The sequence below is a fragment of the Chlorocebus sabaeus genome, chromosome 9 (genome assembly GCF_047675955.1).
Source record: "Chlorocebus sabaeus isolate Y175 chromosome 9, mChlSab1.0.hap1, whole genome shotgun sequence".
NCBI classification, from domain to species: Eukaryota; Metazoa; Chordata; class Mammalia; order Primates; family Cercopithecidae; genus Chlorocebus; species Chlorocebus sabaeus.
Window position 1 is genome coordinate 3660145 of NC_132912.1, and position 16202 is coordinate 3676346.

Below are 16202 nucleotides of genomic sequence, written 5' to 3' on the forward strand. Positions count from 1 at the left end.
CTTCTTCTGATTCAGAAAGGAAAACATCTCTAAATCCTAAGACCCACCTTTGTGTCTTCTTAGTGATATACCTTATTGGCGCTCTCTCTCTCTCAGTCTCAGGGAGACTTTCTCTCTCTGTCTGTCTGTCTCTCTCTTTCTGTGTGTGAGTGTGTGTATGTATGTGTGTGAGTGTATGTGTATGTGTGTGTGTGTTATGAGGCATAAGCTTATGTGATTATGGAGGCCACAATTATGGAGGCCATAATATGACTGTGAGCTGAAGAACCAGGAAAATGGGTAATTTAGTCTGAATGTTAAAACTTGAGAGCCATGGAACCAACAGTGAAACCTCAGTCTGAGGGCAGAAGATGGATTCCACGGCACCCACACACACTGAGGAGAGCCATCTGCTTTCCTGCATTCGCCCATCCATCCAAAAGCTAATGTCATCCAGAAACACCCTCACAGCCACATTGGAAATAATGTCTAATCTGGGCGCCCCATGCAGTCTACTCAAGTTGGCACATAAAATTTATAATCATCATAGAGACATTTGCTTTATATGTTAAGTCCTTCACTAATATTTGAAGATTTTTCAATGAGCCCTTCTTTTATAATTTAAAAATCTTACAGAAATAAAACATTACAAATTTAAACCTGATTCTAATTAACCCTTTTCCTATTTGCCCCAAGAATACTTGCTGGCGGTGCTCGTGATTGCAGTGTTTACCCAGTGATAACTTTGCCACAAAATATCTCACTCTTATTATTACTTTTATATCACTCTGGTATGTCATCTTTGGAAACAAAAGACATCATTCTATTTGTAGCATTCTGTTTTTAGTAGTGATTGTTCCATTTAAAAAATGTGGTAATTCTCGATAGCTGAAAATGCCAAATCCTCAGAAACGTAGCGTTCCTACGTGTGATGTTAACATTGTTCTCCAATAGCTGTTGACCAATGATTCCTTTGGTGAATCCAATTTTTCCAAAATACATGATTCTGATTATTCAGACCATTCTAATGTTAGTTCTGTTTAGAGATAACTCCAAGAACAGTTTTTATATTTTATTTTCACCTTGAAAGTCCGTCTGGTTTTCCTCAGCCTCAAAGAGCTCGTCTATGTTAAGTTAAATGAGCACTGGCAGTGAGCTACACTTTTTTTCCCCCAAATGAGAGGAGGGTTAGAGGGTTAGTGGATTTGGTCATTGGCCTCACCCCATACAGATAGGACTAGCATACTGTGGTAGACTGAAAAAGGTACAGACAACCTTTTCAGGCACCATGACCATGCTTGAATCTGGGGTTGGCCATGAGCCTTGCTTTTGCCAATGGGAGAATTATGACTCTATTGCAAGGAGAGTTTCAAAAGCACTCAAGTGCTGGAGCTTTTGCTGTCTCTCTTTCTTAGTGTTTTTACAACATATACACCATGGAAAGGAGCCAGGACCAACCTGCTGGAGCATATGGCCCATGAGAGAGGCCATCCAGGAACAACCAACTCAGTCAATGTGTCAGCTGACCAAGGCTGCCTGAGCAAGCCAGGGAAGATCAGCAGAAGAATCACCCAGCTGAACCCAACCCAAACGGCAGACCCTCAGAATGGTGAGCTCAGCCACAACTGTCCTTCTAACTTTTCAAGTTTTGTATACCACAAAACTGATATTCAATGTGATATGTAAACATTCTCTCTCCCCAGAAAAGATGTTCTATCTGAAAACAGTCTACACCTAGATCATAGGATGCTTCCAAGAGAAGGTGGAATGATTTAGAACACAGACTACAAGCAATCTTTGGATTAGAAGGAGATACCTGTATTGGGTCATAATGTTTATAAATATGTATTTCCCAAAGTAGGTATTTGTTTGCTTGTTTGTTTTGAGACAGGGTCTCACTCTGTCACCCAGGCCGGAGCACAGGGGTGCCATATGCTGCAGCTGCCACCTCCTAGACTCACTCAACCCTCTCACCTCAGCTTCCTGAGTAGCTGGGACTACAGGTGTCTACCATCATGCCTGGCTAATTTTTGTATTTTTTTGTGGAGATGGGGTCTCATATTGTCCAGGCTGGTCTCAAACTCCTGGGCTCAAGCAATTCACCTTCTTTGGCCTCCCAGAGTGCTGGGATTACAAGCATGAGCCACTGCATGCTGCAAAAGTAGACATTTAAAGAGCATATTGTTTTGTCAAAGATGATGGCAGCCCCAAGACACCATGCATACATTAAATGTAGAGCACTTAATTACATAATGTCTTGGCAGCGTACAGGAGATCAATTCTGTCTCAGAACAAACCCTTCTTCTCAGGAAGTGGTGCTTCATTCTCGTTCTTCAGTGTGAGCCAAGGACCAGCTACTGGAATTGATGACGTGAAGGTAAGGTGCTGCTCCATTAGGCTCTGTTTCTTACCTGCTGCAGGTCAAGCTCATAGAGAAATGATAAGAAGAGTTCAAGAACATAAAGAAAGCCCAGAAATATTACAAAGGCACATTTTCCCTCCTCTGATTATTTTTGTTAGCAGTTACAAACATGTCTTAAAGCGAAATACTTTTTTTTTTAATCATAATGAAGAGATAGGCAAGCTTTTGCTTACCTCATTTAATCAGACATCTTTTTTTTCTCTTATCTCCTTTCTTCATCTTCTGTCTTATCTTACTGGTACCTAGAAAGCAAAACAGAAGCAAAATAATTTATGCATGTTCATTTGCAAAGCTGCTGGCTCTTCTGCTGTGGCTTTTTGCAGATGTAACTGGGTGCTAGACGTGCTTCTCTTGTTGTCCTGAGCATTTCAGCAGAAGCTCCCAACGGTAGCACTACCACCACAAACAACAATTACAGGCACAAAGGACTTTCACCCTCCGCAGACGGCTGCTGGACACTCTACTCAGGCTGTGGAGACAGGGGAACCAGGGAGTGCCGTGGGCAGAGCTACTGCACCATCAACCTCGCCATGATGTATGGGAAGGTGACAATGTCAGCAGTGAGGGGCATAGGAGGTTCAGAAAGCGCCTGCCCTGGCTCTGCTTACCCCATGGGAGAAGGGAATTGCTCCCTCCTCACCTCAGGATAAGTCACATAAGCCTCAAAAAAAAACAGTTAAAGAGCTTGAGCCACATCCCCTGGGATTTGAGGAAGAAGTGACTAATATTTGACTTATGCCTGAAAAAGGATAACGGTGAGTCTGGCTGGATCTTCCAGAAGGGAGAGAGGCTATACCCTTTTACTGACAATGGGAGTACAGTACGCACTCACTGGATGTGGGCCTCTCGCATGACAACTGGGTCCCTCAGCTGAGAGGGAGTCTATCCAGAGGCCTCATGAGCAGGAGACCCAGTGGTGTCTATGTCCATCCCTCCAGGAACCTACTTGGAATTCCATCTCCGGGGAGGAAAGGCCAGCAGAGGGACAGAGCTGGGGAAGAAAGAAGCTGCTTTTCATTGTCTCCTGCTGGATCTAATTTATTTAATGCTAAATTAAATTAAATTAGCACCCCCTAATAGATTTGCATCTTTTCAGAGAATCCTTCTGGGGAGCATCGTCCACTCCTTGAGAGGGAGTTGACTGGCCTTTGGTGGAAGAGGAGGCACGGTCTGTGTGGCAGGAGCAGAAGAAATGCAAAGGCCTCACAGGCCCTCACCGGCTCATCCACTACAAACTGAGGCTTCATGCATTTGTCTCGAGTCCAACAGAGCCACGCCTCCTTCAGTTCTTCTTAACCCTCCACCCACGCCACCTGAGCACAGACATGTATGTCTCAGGGATGGTGATAAATGAAGCTTATTTACCATTTACTTCCATGCATGGACTTTTTTAGGTCCTTCTCTCACCATGGCAGAGTGTAAAAAAAAAAATAAAATGACTGATCATTCCTTGTGCTTGAGCTATCAGGGCCACCCTGTCTGACAAGGATGAGGAGCAGGTTGCTGTTATTTTTATTGTTGCTGTTGGAACACAACTACACTCATTGGTTTACGGTGCCCGTGCTGCTTTCACGCAGTGGCCACAGAGTTGAGTAGCAGCAACTGAGACATTATAGTGCACAAAGACTGAAATAGACACGATCGCATCCTTAACACAAGAAGTGTGCAAACCACCCCCCCAACCACGTTATAGGATCTGGCAAACCAGACCCTAGAACTGCGGGACGAATACCAAGATGAAGGTCGAGTCTCAAATTCCCTCTCCTTATCTGCCCTGGGGCCAGCTTTGGAACATGGAGCCATGAGGAACATCGGTTCTCTCTCCTGCCACCCTTCTTCTTCCTCTTATAATGCAGCCACTTCCCTACCTGCATGTGTTCTAAAATCTAGTGTCCTTTACATAGAAAGGCGAGCATGCCCATCACATAGATTGCACGGTCCATGGCTCCATACAGAATCCCTTTAAAGAAAATTTACCACTTAAAAAAAAGTGAAAAATTTACCAAAATTTGCAACTTAAAAAAAAGTGAGCCTTTTGCTTCCTGGTAGTAGAGGTCGGAGCTGTGATGTTAACAACATGGGGAAGGCACCTGCATTTCAGTGTGCACCTGTGAGGAACAGACCACCCATTGTATCATGCACAGAGTGAATAAACTGAAATCTAATCTAAGAACATGACCTTCCAGGTGAAGGTGAGAAATATCACATTACATTGGAACAAACTGAGCAAAAATGACTACAAATGGATGTGAAATTCACTCGGAAGTTTTTCTATTATTTTTATCACTCTAATTCAAAATACACCTGCCAGTATTCTTTTCTCTGATTCACAAGCACCTCTTTAAAAACAGACACAGTGTAACTAAAAAATAAATATTTAAGGTGATGGATATCCCAGTTATCGTTTGATTACTGAATGGGATTACTAAACAGTAAATGGATGTATTAAACTATTACATGTACCCCCAAATATGTACATCTAATATATATCAATAAGAAAAGGCTTGGAAAGTAAAAAAGGAAAAAAAAAAAAAGAAAAAACCAGACATATACACACAATAGTGCACACGTACATAACATCTTCTAATTTTAAGTAGGAGACACAGTGATTTCATATCATAAAGAAAAGGAGTTTGGGGCCTTCCGTGCTGAGCCTTAGTGTTGGTAGGAAACACTGATGGGCAGGGTGGAGGACAAAATCCATGGGACTCAAAGCAAAACGAAGATGTGGGTCCCATTGTGAAGAAATCATGCAGATGGCCAAGCCCAGGACCCCAGGGCACTAAGCTAAGTGAGTGTCCCATTCCCTGCAGCCAGCACTGCCTAGAGCCACCTTCCATTCTCAAACATGTAACACAGATGCAGTCGATGGCAGGGGCAGCTTCACACCAGCTGTGCAAAGCTGCCCACCGTCATCCTGGCCTATGGTGCAAACTGGACAGTGGAGCAAAGGAAGTTTCAAAGCAAGCGCCCCTTCCTCTTCTTGGGGAAACAACTTCTCTTTTGTGTTTTTCCAGCAGCCTCGACTGTAAAGACCTTTCAGTCACTGCATTAACCCTTGTCTTTCCATCTGGCTACTTGGCTGCTGCTATTAGTTGAAAAATCACTTAAAACAAGAAGCAAGGCATTAGATGTTTCACTCGCCCAGGCAGCAGCTGTGGGGAGATAAAGGATGACACGCAATGGAGACTTTTAACAGCACAGCCCTGAGAGGACAGAGATCTTGGGCGGCACCTCTCATTTTATCGGTGGGCAACAGGCCCGTCCCAGGGAGTGGTCACTGGGGAGCCAAGCCTGTCAAAACCTTTTGGCAAGAATTGTCACAAAACAGGGGCCTGCTGGGAGGACAGAGACATTTCAGCCAAAAAACAAAGGTCCTGGAACTCTGGGCATTTTATTTTGCTTTGAAAAAAGACCTTTCAGTGAGGAAAATGGCATCATTGTTCTGCCCCTGAGCACGGATGTCCCAGCGGGGTCACAGTCGCCCAGTGCCCGGCGCACCCTGGGCAGCCTTGGGGACAGGGGCAGGGGCTGAGGGGCCACAGGAAAGGCCTCAGTGAGGAGGAAATTGTCCTTCAGTACAGAACACTCATTTGCAGGGAATGTGGGACTTGAGCCTAAAGGGCTGGCTTCATCGGGGCTGTGCGTCGTGTTTGAAAGTGTGTTTGAGCCATGTTTGTCCCCAGTGCCTGTCCCCACCTCCTATCCAGCAGGGCTGTCCGAGGTCAACAAGAAGAAACGAGAATTTACTGAAATGCGGAAAGTAGCTGTGCTTCCCCAGCATCTGGAAAACCTGCCCTCCCTACGGCAGTGCCACTGGGGCCCACGCTGTGCTCTCCTCGGGGGCATGGAGAGCAGCCCTCACTGTGGAAGACAGGCTGCAGGGCCTCTCTGCAAAGGTGACAACTCCTCTCAGCTGCTCCCGTGGTGAGTCCCTGTGCTAGATGAGCGGCTCACTGGTTCCAATCGTTCCTTTCTTCATTTGTTAGCGAGAATTAAAGGACATTTCTGCAGGACTCCCTCCAGAATCTGCAAGACCCAGTGCAAAACGAACATGCAGGCCCACGAACAAACATGGTTAAGAATTTCAAGGCAGTGACAAGAGGACATTAAAGAACCCAGCATGGGGCCCTGCTAAGCTTGGGCCGGAGCGCCCGCCCAGGTGGCCCGTCCGTGACATCTGCCCTGTGTGCTTGCCCGGATTGTTAGAAAGAGTGATTAGAAACGTGTGTGAAATCAGAGCGGTGCCCGGTTCTTGATAGATCCCGGGTGGATGATGGTCCAACTGAAACAGATGGCCAGGAAGGAAGGAAAGGTATTTCCGTGGAGATCATCTAAATCAAGATGCAGAGCCCACGTGTGAAAAGAAAGTGTTGCTAAGAAGTCATTATTTAGATACAATGAGATCAAACTATATAAAGAAAATGAAGTGGAAATATGGGTTTTACCTGCTCCTCTCTCCTCCCAGTGAAAAAATGGAATTGAAATATGGATTTTGTTTGCCTCCCCCCCAAGGCGAAGGAGGAAGTTTGATGATGTCAACATCCGAGGGCTGTGCCTGAGCATCAGAGGAAAATGGAAGTCAGGTCTCCTATGAAGAGAGAAGTTCCAGTGACCCCCAGTTGGAGAACACCGATCTCTTCTAGAAACTTCAGAAATCACAGGTTGAGTAGGCACTGACAGGTGTCATGTTTGTATTTTTACCCTAACTCCGTACGTGGAAAATTGACTAATCATTATGAACATCTTAAAACAAGTAATTTTTCCTCCATATTATTATAACCTAGAGAGTGAAACTAAGAGTCTCATAAGGAACATGGTTTCTTTCTATTCCCTTAAAAGGCTCTGCATGTAACACAATCTTCCTCACAAGAGGTTTAAATGGATCGATCCTGTCCCCTAAAAATGTTTAGGCAGTATTTTCTGCCTGTAACTTCTGAAAACTTCCATAAATTTCCTTTCCGCTGTATGAAAGGACTTCCTTTCATCTATCCTAAAACTACCCTCTTCAAACTTCAAAGGCTGACGCCACACTTTAAATATTCTGGGATTTGGCTAACAGGTCCACGATCACGTTAGCAATGCCTTTCATGAATTTACAAACTTTGATCATTTCTTCACCTCGGCCTTCATCTTCTTTCAGACAAAAGAACTCTAATTTTTTCAGTCAGTTCTTACACGGAAGACATTCCAGGCACCTCCTTCTAACATTTGGTCCCCTATTCTTCCCATATTGAAGGAATGTGTCTGTCTGTCTATAAAAGCAAGAGGAGGGATGATACATGCAAAGTTTCCCATGCACAGCTGCAACATAGCTTTTGAAGAGTAGGCAAATATTTTGTTTCTATTTTTAAACACCAGGTTAGATCGTTCTAAGAATGGTTAACTTTTTCTCCTGAAGGAGTAGCACATTAGACTGATTTTGACAGTGCATAATCCAAGTCCGTGGCTCATATCTTTTTAAGACCAACATTTGGATTACATTTTCCAGAAAGTCCTCCTACCTTCCCCACATTAAGGATATGGGTCATTTTTTTCTACTCATTCTTGCAAGCAAAATTAGATCCTAATAGCCCATAATAGCTCACGGTATTTTAACCTTCCAATTAAAATACAAATGCATTCACAGTCACAGAGTTGGAAGAAATACTATTTGATTTTCAAAAAACCACTGAGCGTCTCCCACACGCAAAGAACCAGGGCCTAAGAGTTAACGTGAGAAGATGGGAATAAATGTTAGTGAGGAAGGCGTATTTCTTTTATTATTATTATTATTATTATTATTATACTTTAAGTTCTAGGGTACATGTGCATAACGTGCAGGTTTGTTACATATGTAAACTTGTGCCATGTTGGTGTGCTGCACCCATCAACTCGTCAGCACCCATCAACTCGTCATTTTATAAGACACACGCACACGTCTGTTTATTGCGGAAGGCGTATTTCATCTGAGTCCAATCCCTTTATCGACCTTACCAACAGTAACCTAAATTCCGCTGGCTCTTATTCCTACCCGTTCACCCAGGACATTCAGCAGCTCGGACGTCTGTGAGTCTCTACAAAGGTCTCCTTACTGAAACCGAGGGGCCTTCTCCCTCGAGCTGATGTTGCCTCCCTACAAGGCACTAGGGATGTGGCAACGCCAAGTTAAACTCTGACAAAAATGGTGGGGGAGAAACACTTTCCTCTTTGCATTACAATCGCTTCAAAGGGCTCCAAACCGAAGCTACGTGCACCCCAACGCTTCGTGGAGTTTTTATTTTGTTTCATAAACTCACTCTTGATCTCTCACTGACAACCTATGCTTTGCATAAAATTCAGGGAACAAATACTCAGAATTATCACCACACCCTTAATAAAAGATTCTGTGTTACTGGGCTGTGCCTTTTTCCGTCCTCAGGAGGACTCAGGAGTGAGAGATGTTCAGATGCGTTTCAACACCTGCCGTTGACACCCCCTTGGCTAAAGCTCAAATCCCTGTTCCCAAACCAGAGCTCAGAGTCCTGTGAGGACAGGTGGGTGGGGGAGAAGCAGGGTCTAAAAATAAGTTTCAGAAATGAGCAGTGGGGCAGGGGCCTGTCTGTAATGTGCTGGAGAGTTGACGGGGTTGGAGTTCCTGGTGGCCGGGTGTCAGGCTGCTTTCAAGCTCAAGGTCATCATGCGGCTGGCAGTGGCTTCAACTCACAGTCTGCAGATTTTCATTCCCAAATGACGACATCAAGGCGTAAGGAGGTTAAAGTTCTTCACTGAGTTTACACAAAATGCTGGTGAGCTACGGAATCTGAGCTACAAAATCATTCTCTTAACACCACTAGGTAATTTATAAAATATATTAAAATTAGCGATCATCAGTGGACTCTTTGCAAGCATTTCTCTTCATATTCTAACCAGAAAGGGGCCTATTTTTCTCTATTTCCATCCTTATCAGATTCAGCACGTGTCTGTCAGTAAGCAGCCACTGGGCATGAAAAGGCACTACACTCTGTTGTTGGCACTAAGTCTATAGCAAACTTCCCCTCTGGCTTATAACAAAATAGTTTAAAATATGAGTATTAACTAGAAACTTTAATTAAACCAAAAAACATTTACTAAGCACCCACTATGTGCTGAGGAGGACGAGGGCACTGCAGAGAATACCAACATGAGTGATTTTGTTTGAAGGTCAAAGCAGATTCTGGAAAGATAAAAGTGAATTATGTCCTTCCTTTCGATTGCATACTTATGTACAGTCCTGCAAAACTTTTCATTTGTTATGCAAGATATTCCATTATATAAACCATTTTGCCTTTTGCCCAACAGTGTTTCGATTTCTCCTCAATAAGCCTAGCACTTAGGTTGGTGTTAGGCAATGTCACATAAAGGGAGCTGAGATTCTTCAACTTGTAGTTAGAGTTTTCTCACAGTCCTGCTTTAGAGATGTGGTCATACTAGCAATATATTCCCCTCAATACCAGGTATTTGGGTTTCCAAGGTACAGCATTTGACTAGAGATTGCAACTCTGTCTTTGACGTTTTTCTAAAGCTCCAGAGTGGGTGCCATCTGCAGTGAGCAATGTAATTATATCAAGTCTGTCAGTGAAGACAACCATCCCAGGCATTTCGAGTCATGAGCTCTACCGTACCTGCTAGGGAGCACTTCATGATTCTAAGAATGGTGTTCTTTCTCCTTCCTCCCTCATTTTCAGGCCTGGGAGGGAAGCCCAAGCAAAACTTCCAGAGAAATGAGTGCACACTCAGACCTAAGTCTTCGGACATCTAGTTGACTTTGTCTTTTTTCTCTTAAGACATTGATCACCCAGTGACTGAGACCTCAGCGACAGTGAAGTTACTTTCTGGAGAGAGTTGTGAGCCTGGTGTTCAGGATTCTTGGGTGGACTCCTGAATATCAACTTCATAGCAGCCACTGAGTGTCTCCCAACCTTCTCCTTTGAGAAACAGGGCATGATGCCTGTTTTTACCACCTCTTACCTCCAAGCTTTTGAGAATACAAGATGAAATAATAAATTTAAAAGTCCTTTATGGCCTATGAAACTTACAATTATTCAAACTTAAATGTGAATGAACGTGACTAGTTTAAATAATTGCTCACAAATGAGCCACAAGTTGGTATTCATCAATGACTTGAAAAAAATAAAACGCCCAAAGTAGCTTCTCATATATTTTTGAGATAGTTAATTATCGTATTTCCCACAATAGGGGAGCCCTCAAATAACACCCAGTTGCTCCAAACTCTTAATATCTGAAATAGAAAAATGTATAGTGACAGATACAGAAACAAATCAGTGCGTTCAAATTCCCAGGATTCCTTCCTAGTTTGTCTATGATTTCCTATTGAACCAAATTGTGATACCTAAATAAGAATTCAATTTCAAATAATTAACCAGGTTGTAGCCACTTCTATTCTATAGCATCATTTTCACTCTCAGTTGAGCTTTTAAGAAAACAAAAGCAGAGTAAATAAAATAAATGCAATAGGGTTCAAAAAGAAAGATTTAGAAAGGCTTGACTACAAGGCATATTAGCAGTGCAATGATAATTTTACAGGGGGTTTAGATCTTCTAGGCTGTATAGTAAGAAAATATCTTGATTTAAAGATTCATTCATTCATCGATTCATCCATCAATCATTTGCTGATCTCTCCTAAATAACAGAAACTGGGTTGGGTAAAAGGTGGTTTTTGACTTCACAAAGCTCATGTCTAGTAGGAGAGAGAGAAATAACATTAAAGTATAATAAAGTGTTTCAGAAAGTGCATTTTCTAGAAAACTCTGCAACTATTAGGATGTGATTGTTCATGGGTGCAGACAGGAAACATGTTTAACAATGTCCTCAATAGCCCCAGCTCCAAGAAGGGCTCCCACCTATAGTGACTGGCAGATAGTTACTGAAATTCAAAGTGCATAACTAGCATTTCTTAAGAAACTTAGGAATAAATGATAAAGGATGTTATGTGTGTGTTAAGATGTTATTTTAACCTGCTTATTAAAGACAGGAAATTTGTAAGAATGTTTGCAATTCTTGAACTAGAAAATAAAGGCTGTCAATTTTTACTCAGAAGGCAACAAATTAATGAAATGTGAAAAGATATGAGACCACTTCAGATTCCAACCCTGTGAATATTTTTTTCAATTAGTTATGCTTAATTGGTTTAGTAGTTTTGTTGAGGAAAAAAATAATTCTAATGTAAGTTGGTAATATAGAAAAGAGGACATTTGAATACAAAGATTTTTTTTTTTTTGGAGTATGGTAGCACGTACATGAATGGCAACTGAAAGCTGGGAAGTGTGTGGTTTAAGGCATCAAACCAGAGTCACACCAGGGGAAATATGTCTAAACAGAATTAACCTTAGTGTATTACCAATGTTTTCTAAGATTTTGTTTACACATACCAAAAAAAACAAAACAAAACAAATTAAAGTGGTCAAAGTATGAGTCACATAGTCAGTGTATTCGGGGAGTTTTTGAAATCTGTTATTTGGCATACTGGAAAAAAAAGTAATATTTCCGGCTACCCTGTTAAAAGTTTTTGTTCAATTATTGTTATACTGTGTAGATATAATATCAAAAAGTATCAAATTAATGAGGGAAAAACCTGGTGAAAAAGAATCCCAGAAAATTTTTCTTCAGAAATCTTATATTTTATCAAACATATGAAAGAGAAGCCTTTGGGAATATAATTGGAAATTGAAGCTCAAAGTACATCACAAAATTCATGAGAATGAAGTGTAATTTTATCGATTTTTTTTTACCCTGGAAGTTTGAGTCTTTCTTTGTCTAACCTGACAGACATTCACGGTGTTGACACCTCTCTGGTGTTTTCTTCTTTATTGCTGCAGTAACTAAAAAAGAAGAGCATGAAAACTTCATCCAATTGTAGCATTAAGCTCACTTCTAAATTGTATTAATAGCCTATGCTATGGGCATAATGGAGTAATAAGTTAAGAAAATATAAAAAATAAACATAAGGTTTCATATTATTAAATGCTGTGGCAATTGTTTTACAGTAAAATTGTATAATGGAATTGTATAAGTTCTTTTGGCTCATGTCAGTTCAACTTTGCACGAGAGTGAGAGGACAATTTGTACAGTTTAGTCAATGGACCAATTCTTTTTAGCATTCCACTCAAAATTTTTATTCTGAGTGACTGTGAGAATGAGGCATTTTAAGCATATATCTAACTTTCACCCATTTCAATTATTATGCCCCTCTCATAGTAAAAGAATGTCACTGTAATTATTGCATGTTTAGTGTCTAAATATATGTTCTTGCTTTGCATGCACTGTCCTCTAAGTGCAAGCCATTTGTTTCACCTGGTGCTTGGTCAGTGAGAGAACACGCAGTCTGCTCAAATGTTGATGGGACGATAGGTCATGGTGGAATTATTACATGACTGGCCATGAGTCAGTTCTGATAGGGTACCTTCCCAAGGAATTAGTATGCACAATTGCTTTTGTGTGCTGGGCTGAGACAATAACCCTGTATAAAAATAAGAAGGCTAGGGCAATCTAGACAAACGATGACCATTTGAAATGGAGTTTCATGCCAGTGAATGTGTTTCACAAACAAATGGAACCGCACTTATGTACTGTTCTTAATATTTCAGAGCTGACTGCATCCATCAGATTCTACAACTGGTACAATTCATGCATGGCATGCACTACTTCAGAAAGAATGACAGACCGGGCGCGGTGGCTCACTCCTGTAATCCCAGCACTTTGGAAGGCGGAGGTGGGTGAATCACCTGATGTCAGGAGTTGGAGACCAGCCTGACCAACATGGTGAAACCCCGTCTCTACTAAAAATACAAAAGTTAGCTGGGCACGGAGGCAGGTGCCTATAATCCCAGCTACTTGGGAGGCTGAGGCAGGAGGATCACTTGAACCTGGGAGGTGGAGGTTGTGGTGAGCCAAGATGGCACCACTGCACTCCAGCTTGGGCAACAAGAGTGAAACTTCATCTCAAAAAAAAAAAAAAAAAAAAAAAAAAAAAAAGAATGACAGGTGTGGGGTCTTGCCTGCTTATCCAGAGATAAACTTGTCAGGTGAATTACATTTATGAACCTATTAATTGCCTAACTTGTCTTGGTTGTGTTATTTGTATAATAGTATGTTGGTTGTAACTCGTTAGTTATAAGTGCCAGAGACCTTTCCACCAGTCACCAACTTCATGAGAAAGGCCTCTGCTAGGAAAGGAGGCATTTGTCTCACAGAGTCCAAAACAAAACCCAATAGCCAAACTTCAGCAAAGACTGAGACTGAGCTCAACCTCAGAAACAAGACCAGCACTTCTCCCCAACTCTCCTCTCTCCCTGCCCCCACAACAGTGACTTGGACTCATTCCTTTGCCAGAGTGGCTTCTTGAGTGGTGAGAGGCAGGGCTGCTGACAGTGCTTGAGTGTTTTGTTACCTCCTCACACTTCTCGCTGTCACTGTGTTTGTGTTACTGTCTAGTGTTACCATCAGTATTGCTCTCCTGTGTTACTAGTCTAGTGCTCCTATCACTATTACCGCTCTGTTACCAGTAATATTATTTGAGTGTTACTATTACAGCTCAACTCCTGGTGAGACATTGGTCTGAATCCTAAGTCCAAAAGCTTGTTGCAGAAAGACTCACTGGCCCTGCCTTGAGTCAAGTGCTCAACTCTGAGCCAAGCAACTGTGGCTCAGCACCAGGTAAACCAAGAATATGGTAGCTGCTTTGTGCATACAACTTGGATCTGGGAGTTGTGGTGTCCTGAAGATATTTGGGTATATGGAAAGAGAAAGAGAGAGAGAGAGAGAGAGGTAATGGATAGACAGGTAGATACGTAGACAGATATTTGATAGATAGATAGATAGACAGACAGATAGATAGATAGATAATAGATAAATAGTGACAGATGATTGATAGATGGATGGATAGATAGATATAGATACATAGTAGAAATAGATACATAGAAAGATATCTGGAAAACAGGTAAATAGAGAGAGATGATAGTGATAGATAGATTAGATAAATACGTAGGTAGACAGATAGATGACAGATAGTGACAGATAGATGATAGCTACCTAACTAGATAGATAATTGGTAAATAGAGATAGATATAGATAGATAGACACAAATGATAGGTAAATAGAGATAGATGATAGATAGATATCAATAGATAATAAGTAAATAGAGATAGATGATAGATAATAGGTAAATAGAGCTAGATTAGATAGATAATAAATAGTAACAGATGATTGATAGATGAATAGATAGAGATGTATAGATAATAGGTAAATGGAAATAGATACATAGAAAGATAGGTGGATAACAGGTAAATATAGATAGATGATTAATAGATGATGGGTAATTGATAATAGGTAAATAGAGATAGATGATAGTGATAGATTAGATAGATAAATACATAGATAGATGATAGATTAGATAGATAGATGATGGGTAGATTAGATAGATAGATAGATAGATAGATAGTGATAAATAGATGTTAGATAGATATATAGATACATAGATAGATAGATGATAGGTAAATAAAGATAGATGATAGAAAGTTAAATAGATAGCTAGAATCTTCACCTTAAATAGAAATAGCACAACAAAATAAAATTTAAAAAGTACCTGAGGAAATTCCTACAGAACAGTGAGCCTAGAGAAGTATAGTGAAGAGAGAGTTTATCAGAAAATAGCTGCATTAATAACATACATGTGCATTAGCTGGAAGTGGGATAAAATTTAGCTGTCAGTTTTCTGGCCGACTTTGCAAGCTGTAAATAGAAGAGGAAATGATTCTTCATTTCCTGATTATGTGCCCTGAAGAAGCGCAGCGATTCTAGCATCCAGACAAAAGAAAAGTCTCTGCCTCAGCTGCAGGGTGGAGTGTGTTAAATGTCACCAACAACGTCCTAAGAGTGGACGTGATCATCCGGGTTGAGAGTTCAAAGGCAGAAAGCAACTCCACAAGAGCCAGTCGGCCAGTGAACCAAAGAGTTGTGGCCCAGGCTTTCTGTCCCTGCTAGTTCAGCTTTTATCAGGCATCTCTTCTGAATACCTGTAACAGAAGCCACAGAAATGCCATCAAAGGCAGGCAGGAGGAGATGCTGAAAGAAAGCAATGAAATATGGGGGACCCAACTCTGCCTAAATTCCCAGGCTACTGTTGCTGAGCTTCTGTTTTTGTTTTAAATACAGTGCTGTCCAAGTCTTCTGAAGCCACAGTCCATCACCTGCATTTGGATCAAAGCATTTTAGGGGATGGTCTCCAACTGGGCAAAGAGATTAGTCCTTCAGGAAAATCCCTGTAGAGCCTTCCCTTCTCAAAAAAAAAAAAAAAAAAAAAAAAAAAAAACCATGATTCTGACAGGCAGATGGCAGGGACAAATTTGGGAAATGAGAGTAAAGCATTTTTCTGAAGAATGTTGCTGAAACGCTTTCCTAGAACTCTTGAACTCAGGGCTTCTCATGAATCAAGGGCATACGTGTGGCCGGGTTTGTGCGCATGTACTCATACACTCACATATGCTGCATATGTGCACACCATGTCCACACACACACGCACACCTTCACCCACACAATATGCATCAAAGTCCTCATTTGCAGGCACACATGCAGACACTGCTTGTATAGTTTGGTCTTTGAGACAGCTATGCTAGGAGCATGCTAGGTAGAGGTTTTACCTCTTTCTGATACTGTTCGTTCCAAGCCTAGTGCTGCTCCTTCCCATATGGTAGCCACTGCCATGTGGGGTCATTGAGCCCTTGACATGTGGCTGATAAGAAACAAGATGTGCAGTAAGTCCTTCAGGCCACAGTCTTAGGTGTGA

At 41.6% G+C, this 16202-nt stretch overlaps 1 long non-coding RNA gene across 2 annotated transcripts in view; it reads left to right on the forward strand.

Annotated features, from left to right (window-relative positions):
- Positions 1-15673, forward strand: part of LOC103237795 (uncharacterized) — a 35911-nt gene extending 20238 nt beyond the window's left edge. The window contains exons 2-3 of one of the 2 annotated variants that reach the window (XR_012094081.1): positions 1395-1588; positions 13006-15673. This is a non-coding gene — a long non-coding RNA (uncharacterized lncRNA). Of the gene's footprint in view, positions 1-1394; positions 1589-1682; positions 2387-13005 lie in introns of those variants that run through there. The other variant, XR_005235142.2, reaches the window with a different exon arrangement.
- The last annotated feature ends 529 nt before the right edge of the window (positions 15674-16202 follow it).